This window comes from Sphaerodactylus townsendi, linkage group LG06 (assembly GCF_021028975.2).
Source record: "Sphaerodactylus townsendi isolate TG3544 linkage group LG06, MPM_Stown_v2.3, whole genome shotgun sequence".
Taxonomy (NCBI): domain Eukaryota; kingdom Metazoa; phylum Chordata; class Lepidosauria; order Squamata; family Sphaerodactylidae; genus Sphaerodactylus; species Sphaerodactylus townsendi.
The window spans coordinates 125,137,575-125,146,793 of NC_059430.1; the positions used below are offsets into that span (position 1 = coordinate 125,137,575).

Consider the following 9,219-nt stretch of genomic DNA (forward strand, 5'->3'; position numbering starts at 1 on the left):
ACCCCCCCCCCCCCCCACCCCCCCCCCCCCCCACCCCCCCCCCCCCCCACCCCCCCCCCCCCCCACCCCCCCCCCCCCCCACCCCCCCCCCCCCCCACCCCCCCCCCCCCCCACCCCCCCCCCCCCCCACCCCCCCCCCCCCCCACCCCCCCCCCCCCCCACCCCCCCCCCCCCCCACCCCCCCCCCCCCCCACCCCCCCCCCCCCCCACCCCCCCCCCCCCCCACCCCCCCCCCCCCCCACCCCCCCCCCCCCCCACCCCCCCCCCCCCCCACCCCCCCCCCCCCCCACCCCCCCCCCCCCCCACCCCCCCCCCCCCCCACCCCCCCCCCCCCCCACCCCCCCCCCCCCCCACCCCCCCCCCCCCCCACCCCCCCCCCCCCCCACCCCCCCCCCCCCCCACCCCCCCCCCCCCCCACCCCCCCCCCCCCCCACCCCCCCCCCCCCCCACCCCCCCCCCCCCCCACCCCCCCCCCCCCCCACCCCCCCCCCCCCCCACCCCCCCCCCCCCCCACCCCCCCCCCCCCCCACCCCCCCCCCCCCCCACCCCCCCCCCCCCCCACCCCCCCCCCCCCCCACCCCCCCCCCCCCCCACCCCCCCCCCCCCCCACCCCCCCCCCCCCCCACCCCCCCCCCCCCCCACCCCCCCCCCCCCCCACCCCCCCCCCCCCCCACCCCCCCCCCCCCCCACCCCCCCCCCCCCCCACCCCCCCCCCCCCCCACCCCCCCCCCCCCCCACCCCCCCCCCCCCCCACCCCCCCCCCCCCCCACCCCCCCCCCCCCCCACCCCCCCCCCCCCCCACCCCCCCCCCCCCCCACCCCCCCCCCCCCCCACCCCCCCCCCCCCCCACCCCCCCCCCCCCCCACCCCCCCCCCCCCCCACCCCCCCCCCCCCCCACCCCCCCCCCCCCCCACCCCCCCCCCCCCCCACCCCCCCCCCCCCCCACCCCCCCCCCCCCCCACCCCCCCCCCCCCCCACCCCCCCCCCCCCCCACCCCCCCCCCCCCCCACCCCCCCCCCCCCCCACCCCCCCCCCCCCCCACCCCCCCCCCCCCCCACCCCCCCCCCCCCCCACCCCCCCCCCCCCCCACCCCCCCCCCCCCCCACCCCCCCCCCCCCCCACCCCCCCCCCCCCCCACCCCCCCCCCCCCCCACCCCCCCCCCCCCCCACCCCCCCCCCCCCCCACCCCCCCCCCCCCCCACCCCCCCCCCCCCCCACCCCCCCCCCCCCCCACCCCCCCCCCCCCCCACCCCCCCCCCCCCCCACCCCCCCCCCCCCCCACCCCCCCCCCCCCCCACCCCCCCCCCCCCCCACCCCCCCCCCCCCCCACCCCCCCCCCCCCCCACCCCCCCCCCCCCCCACCCCCCCCCCCCCCCACCCCCCCCCCCCCCCACCCCCCCCCCCCCCCACCCCCCCCCCCCCCCACCCCCCCCCCCCCCCACCCCCCCCCCCCCCCACCCCCCCCCCCCCCCACCCCCCCCCCCCCCCACCCCCCCCCCCCCCCACCCCCCCCCCCCCCCACCCCCCCCCCCCCCCACCCCCCCCCCCCCCCACCCCCCCCCCCCCCCACCCCCCCCCCCCCCCACCCCCCCCCCCCCCCACCCCCCCCCCCCCCCACCCCCCCCCCCCCCCACCCCCCCCCCCCCCCACCCCCCCCCCCCCCCACCCCCCCCCCCCCCCACCCCCCCCCCCCCCCACCCCCCCCCCCCCCCACCCCCCCCCCCCCCCACCCCCCCCCCCCCCCACCCCCCCCCCCCCCCACCCCCCCCCCCCCCCACCCCCCCCCCCCCCCACCCCCCCCCCCCCCCACCCCCCCCCCCCCCCACCCCCCCCCCCCCCCACCCCCCCCCCCCCCCACCCCCCCCCCCCCCCACCCCCCCCCGCCCCCACCCCCCCCCACCCCCACCCCCCCCCCCCCCCACCCCCCCCCCCCCCCACCCCCCCCCCCCCCCACCCCCCCCCCCCCACACCCCCCCCGCCCCCCCCCCCCCCCCCCCCATCTTCCCACCCCCCCCCCCCCCCCCCCCCCCCCCCCTCACCCCCCCCCCCACCGCCCCCCCTCACCCCCACCCCCCCCCCCCCCCCCCCCCTCCCACCCCCCCCCCCCCGCAAACCCCCCCCCCCCCCCTCCCCCCCCCCAGCTGCCGAAATTCAGTCTGTAAACTCCTCAGGGCAGAGACCTCTTGGTCTCGGAACTGCTGCTGCAGATTGCCCGTGCCATCTTAGAAGAGGCCATCTCCTTTTTCTCGTATGCAGCAGGAAATGCCTCCTTCTAAGATCACGCCTGCTACGCACACGGCCTAAAACTGAAGGAAGCACGCTGTTCTCCTTCCAGCGACTATTTTATTCAGATTTATGCAGATGTAGTCGATGTGATGCCATTTTAACTCCCGACGACTTTCTGCAATTGACCTGGGCGTGATTTGCAGAGCTCATCATCGACAGCAGGGGTGGCCAACCTATGGTGCTCCAGATGCTCATGGACTACAATTCCCATCAGTCCCCGCCAGCATGGCCAACTGCAGTCCATGAACATCTGGAGGATCATAGGTTGGCCACCCCTAATCTACAGGTTTCAACCACAACAAAACAAACTGAATACACAAATGGGTGCTGTGTGGTTTCCGGGCTGTATGGCCGTGTTCTAGCAGCATTCTCTCCTGACGTTTCGCCTGCATCTGTGGCTGGCATCTTCAGAGGATCCTCTGAAGATGCCAGCCACAGATGCAGGCAAAACGGTCAGAATGCTGCTAGAACACGGCCATGCAGCCCGGAAACCACACAGCACCCAAGTGATTCCGGCCGTGAAAGCCTTCGACAATACATTGAATACACAAAGCTTCCTTGAAAGGAGGACAGTCGTCGGAGTCAAGCTTTTACTGGTAGAGGCTCTTTCATAGCCCTGTTATCTGACATTCTAGGGATCGAACCTGAGGACTCCTGAATGCCAGGTAAATGCTCTGCCAGTGAGCCACCACCCTTCCCCTGAAACAAAATGCATGAAGCTGACTTAAACCACGCCGGACAAATGGTCCATTTAACTTGGTATTTCCTGCTCTGACTGGCAGCGGATCTCCAAGGCCTGAGGCAGAGACCAGTCTCTCCTGAACACTCGCTAATTGAGATTCCTTCATCTGGGAATGCCCAAGGTCAGTCTCAGAACTTCCACGCAGAAAGCAGACCGTTCTGCTAGCAAACCTCTGCCTCGCTGTACAACGTTGCCTGCGTAAACATACAGCTGGCGCTCGCTTCTCTGGGAATTTATGAGCAATGTTACGGTGGAGGCAAAATCAATGCATTGGTTCTTATTGTACACGGCCCGACCCTCGTTGCCAGGGACATCACAGGAAAAGGTGTTACCGTGTTTCCCCGAAAATAAGACAGTGTCTCATATTAATTTTTGCTCCCAAAGATGCGCTATGTCTTATTTTCAGGGGATGTCTTATTTTTCTGTGTTCTATGTATTGTCGAAGGCTTTCACGGCCGGAATCACTGGGGTGCTGTGTGGTTTCCGGGCTGTATGGCCGTGTTCTAGCAGCATTCTCTCCTGACGTTTCGCCTGCATCTCCTGACGTTTCACCTGCATTCAGATCCTCTGAAGATGTCAGCCACAGATGCAGGCGAAACGTCAGGAGATGCCCGGAGCCCCTCGGGGATAGGGCGGTATAAAAATCGAAATAAACAAATAAATAAACAAATAAATAAATAGAACACGGCCATACAGCCTGGAAACCACACAGCACCCCAGTTTCTGTGCTCTGTTCGTCGGGCATGCTTCCAAACAAAAACTTTGCTACGTCTTACTTTCGGGGGATGCCTTATATTTCGCACTTCAGCAAAACCTCTACTACGTCTTATTTTCAGGGGATGTCTTATATTCGGGGAAACAGGGTACATACAACAGGGCCAGAGCGAGGGGAGACTGCGCCCCTGCCACGCCCACACTGCTCCAGAACGCCCATACCCCAGAACGTCCCCGCCACCCCCCCACACACACACCGGTGTGCCCCCGGTGCGTCACACACCACCGTCCCCGCGGCGCTACGCCACTGCATATAGCCAACTGCCTAAGCATACTCTGAGCTCTTTGAGAAATCACAACTTCCCTTCACACCCCTTCCAATGTCAATGGGCATTTTGTTGGAAAAACAGCTCCTCGTTCTTATGAGAGGCCCTTCGCAGCCCCTTTGAATTTCCTTCCCACCTCTCGAGACAAGGATTTACCTTCGGTTGTGTGAGTGCCATTTCACACCAACCAGCTCCTTGATGCGTAATCTATCTGCACAAAAAAGATGGCGAAAGGAACGGCAGCGTGTCTTCAAACAAGACCGATGCTTTGACGGCAGGCCAAAGACGGGACAGAGGGCTTATTTGAGGCTGGGAGGAGGCCAGACAGGCAGGCAAGCCAAGCCCCCAGCCCCCACCCCAAACCACGCCACGCCTGGCATGCGCTCCAGTTTTGACCTCACAGCCTCGAGATGCTGCTTCGGCCTCCCTGGCCAGAAGAATGTCTGGCATGCAAAACCTTTTCTTAGGGCAGCTTAAGTGATGACAAAGTAGGAAGGTGGCAAAGGAGAGAGACAGCCGGTAGAGGGCACCGACCCCCTTTCGGGTTCCAGGTAAGGCTGAACGGTTGGTCTTGAACTCCAAAAACAGCATCAAGGGGCGGGATTTCAGGCCGGTGTCCCCTATTTCAGACACCCCGTCACTATAGAGCCGTGGTGGCGAACCTTTGGCACTCCAGATGTTATGGACTACAATTCCCATCAGCCTCTGCCAGCATGGCCAATTGAACTCTGCCAGCATGGCCAATTGAACATCTGGAGTGCCAAAGGTTCGCCACCACTGCTATAGAGCATCTCTTGATGTTTTTTTTAAAAATCCTCCCTGTTTTCAGGTTTCAGGGGAAGTTCAGGAACGAAGGAGAAAGAGTGTTCACTTTATTGTGGAAGGCTTTCACGGCCGGATTCAACTGGTTGTGGTGGGTTTTCCGGGCTGCGTGGCCGTGGTCTGGTAGATCTTGTTCCTAACGTTTCGCCTGCATCTGTGGCTGGCATCTTCAGAGGTGTATCACAGAGAGAGGTCTGTTACACACTGTGTCCAGTGACTTACTGATTGGTTCCCCACCCTGGGACATGGACAATATATACCCCACTAAACAGTGTATAACAGACTTCTCTCTGTGATACACCTCTGACGATGCCAGCCACAGATGCAGGCAAAACATTAGGAACAAGATCTCCTAGACCACGGCCACACAGCCCGGAAAACCCACAACAACCAGTATTCACTTTGCCTCAACAGTCAGGGGTGGCCAACCTATGGCGCTCCAGATGTTCATGGACTACAATTCCCATCAGCCAATTGGCCATGCTGGCAGGGGCTGATGGGAATTGTAGTCCATGAACATCTGGAGCTCCATAGGTTGGTCACCCCTGCTAGATACATGGCTTAGGATGGACTCTATTGCATGAGAGAGCGCAATATAAGCTCGGAGATGGAGTTCACACACACGCATGAAGAGAACGCCCAGATTAGCTCTGGTCCATATTTCCAGGATCTTGGCCAAGTTATAAGCCTCTGCCAGGAGGTAAAAGCCAAAGGGGGGGGGGGAGGTTGGAAGCAGGCCAAGAGATAGGCACATAGTACAGTTTTGTTCTACCTGGTACTTCTGAATCCAATACTGTCAATAATAACCCACACCTCCTTTTGAAATAGACCCTCTCAATTCTAGATCCAAAATCCACTTAATATATCATGGGTCGGCATTTCTCCACCTGTGGGTCCTGAACCCACAAGCGGGTCACGGGGCCTGGAAATGGGGGTTCCAGCGTTTTGCAGTTGTATTAATTTGGGCATGGCCTGGTTTTTCCTTTTCATACCACAGGAATAGCTGGGGTAAGTCAAGAACTCCCTATAGTTTAGATGAAGGTAGCTCTCAAAATCTGCTCCAAGGCTCGACATAAATCCTTAACTGTTTAATATCCTTACCCCCCCCCCCTCCATTACCCCGCTTTCCACAAGGCCCCTCCCATCCAGTCCCTCCCTCATCCCGCCCCTCCCCCGCCTGGAACCCTAACCCCAAACTTCAATGCACCTCCCCAAGTTTTTAACCGGCCCTCATCCCCCCCCCCCCCCCCGCCTTCTCGACCCTACAAATTGGATTCTGGAGATCTGCATCATCAACCCCCCCCGCCCCCCCCCCCGGCAAGGAAATCTGAAATGCCGGAGGGAACCGGGACTCGCGAGATCCCCTCCAAAAACGGACTGGAGCCCAAGTCGACAGCGGTCCCGAGAGCATGTGCAGAGCGCGCTCCTTCCCCGGTAGAGAAAAGCGAGGCAGGCAGTCAGGATTCGAACTGCTTCCAGAGACTGAGCGCCCTCGACGGGAGCAAGGCTGCAGTTGTGCCCATCGCTGCGCGTTTTGCCCCCTCGGATGGCTGGTTCGAGGCTGGCCGACAACAGGTGCCCCCCCGGGGGGTGGGGGGCTGAGAAGGGGGGCTCCCGTGGCGCCCCGAGCGCGGCTCAGCCAGCCCCCGACCCAAACAGGCTTAGGGGGCAGACCTCGGGCCAGCCCCAGCCCCGCCACCGACGGCGCGCTGGCAACCGGGAAAGGTCCCCTCGGCGGACTCCCGGGGGGGCGGGGGGGCAGCAAGCCGGGGGCTCTCACCTGGGCTGGATCGACCCCCCCTCGGACGCTGGGCCCCGGGACGCCGCGGGCTGCCTGGCTGGCTGGCTGGCTGGCCCGGTTTCCTGTTGCAGAGGGCGGCCTCCGGGGAGGGGTTGGACCGGGGAGGGTGGCAGGAAGCCGCTTGCATTTTCCGGCTCCCTCCCCGCCGGTCTCCTCCTCCTCCCACCCCCAGGCCCTCCCCTCGCCGTGCGGAGGAATGCGGCTGGCTTGCAAGCCGGCCGGGGCGCCTCGGAAGGAGGGATCGGGGCCGCCGCCGCCGCAGCGCTGGAGACGCTTCGCCCCCCCCCCCCCCCCCCGCAAACCGGAGAGAGGGCGCGCGTTCCGTGCGAGGAGCGTTTGCGCTCTCTGGTGGCCGGGAGTTCCGCGGGCGACGCGTCCAGAGCGTCGCACAAAAGCCTCATTTTAATCGTTCATGGCAACGCAAGTGCTGTTGCTTTTCACAAAAAGGGCTCAAAGGACGAATGGCGCCGCCATTCGTGGTGGTCGCCCTGCAGGGCGGTGCGGGGGATTCGAACCCACGACTTGCCCAGCGCGCTCTCTGCTGCCGGAGGGAGGTGCAGGCAGCCACCACATCCTGCTTCCCGGTTGATCAAAAACAGAGGTGTGGCGCCCGCAAGGTGCAGTTCAGAAGTTTGGCCGCCTCTTGCAGAGCACATTTGAGCGCCAAAACCCAAAGCCCAGCCCAGAGCATTAATTATAAATATATAATTTTTACAATAGTCGAAACGAAACCTCTCTGCATTTGACCCCTCTTTTCCGCAAGGTGTCAAGAAAATCCCAGGTCAGAAGGGGCAGAGCGAAAAGTGTGGAGTTCTTTGGTGTATTGTATGACCATTCTAACACAAACTCTTCAGTGTTAGCGTCAGGGCCGCCTTAACAGTATTATGGGCTCCCATCGAAACAGCGTGTGAGAAATGTACACATTACATGCTCTTGTGGTTGCAGAGGTGACCCGTGATACTAAATCAGAGGCGACCTGTTGTCTTTATTGCCCCTCCGCTCCTCGGAGGAGGACCTACTCATGATCCCTGGCACAAAAATGATCAGGCTGGCCTCGACGAGGGGCAGGGCCTTTTCAGCCATGGCCCCTACCTGGTGGAACAGGCTCCCTAGGGAGATCAGGGCTCTATGGATCTCTTACAAGAGTTTCCTGCAGGGCCGGTGGTAAGACGGAACTGTTCCGGCCTTCAAGCCGTTTGGCCAGCCTGGTTAAAAATACATCTACTATGTCAGTGGTGGCGAACCTATGGCACGGGTGCCAGAGGTGGCACTCAGAGCCCTCTCTGTGGGCACGCGTGCACAGAGTTTGTCATGTGATAATAGTGTAATTATTTCAGGGAGATTATTAGCATTAAACCTAAGACCTAGTTTGGGGGAAGCAATGTAGGTAGCCCTGTTAAGCGCTATTAAACCCTACTGATTTTCATGGGAAGAACTAAAGCATGATCCTTTACCTGGGAGTAAGCTCGGTTGCTGGCCATGGGGCTTGCTTCTGAGTAAACCCTCCTAGAGTCGTGATTCACCCGTTCAAAGTGTTGCACAGTTGCTTCAAAGCAAAGCCACCGACTACCACCAAGATTACTCCTGAGTAACGTGCACCTTGGAGCCAACCATTTTTTCTAAACTAAAACCTCAGTATTCAGGTTAAATTGCCATGTTGGCACTTGGTGATAAATAAGTGGGTTTTGGGTTGCAATTTGGGCACTCGGTCTCAAAAAGGTTCGCCGTCACTGTACTATGTCATCTGGCCTCCCGTGGGCACAAGGGGGGGGGGAGGGGGTAGCCAGACGCCATCCACATTTTTAAATGGGTTCTGTTTTTATGTAATTAATATTTAAATTATGTTTTAATGTATGTTTTAACCTTGTTGTGAACCGCCCTGAGCCCTCAGGGGGAGGGCGGTATATAAAATTAATAATAAATAAATACATAAAAATTTTAAAATAACATTAATATTGGTGGTTGTGGGTTTTCCAGGCTGTGTGGCCATGGTCTGGTGGATCGTGTTCCTAACGTGATCTGGTGGATCTTGTTCCTAACGTTTCACCTGCATCTGTGGCCAGCCAGGAACGAGATCTACTAGACCACAACCACACAGCCGGGAAAACACACAACCACCAGTTGAATCAATCATGAAATCCTTCGACAAAACATTAATATTGTTCATTATTTTTAATAAAACACATGCTAAATAAGCACTTTCCTATAACAAATATTTATCGTTCAGTACTTATTTATTTAAAAATATTATTTTTTTCACAAAGCATTATCACAACAAAGGAAGAAAAGGATAAAGGGGAAAGGGGAAAGGAATTAGTATAAAATGAAACTGAGGAGGGGGGTAGGGGAAAAATGCAGGTTTGGAAGCCGAAGGCTTTTTCATGTTTACTGATCCTGGATGTTTTCAGAACTGGTGGATCTAAAATAAGCCCTGTCTAGATCACCTGTTGAATTTGAAGGTTTCCAGAACTTCTGGAGAGACTCGGGTCAGGTTCGGTCTGTTCTGATGCCAGTAAGCACCCCTTTCA

At 61.9% G+C, this 9,219-nt stretch overlaps 1 protein-coding gene across 1 annotated transcript in view; it reads right to left on the minus strand.

The window, feature by feature from the left end:
• The window catches only part of ARHGEF1 (Rho guanine nucleotide exchange factor 1), a 72,431-nt gene extending 65,481 nt beyond the window's left edge, over positions 1–6,950 (minus strand). The window contains exon 1 of the mRNA XM_048501703.1: positions 6,671–6,950. The gene's annotated coding sequence lies outside the window, so the exon portion shown is untranslated. The remainder of the gene's footprint in view (positions 1–6,670) is intronic.
• Positions 6,951–9,219: the final 2,269 nt, after the last annotated feature.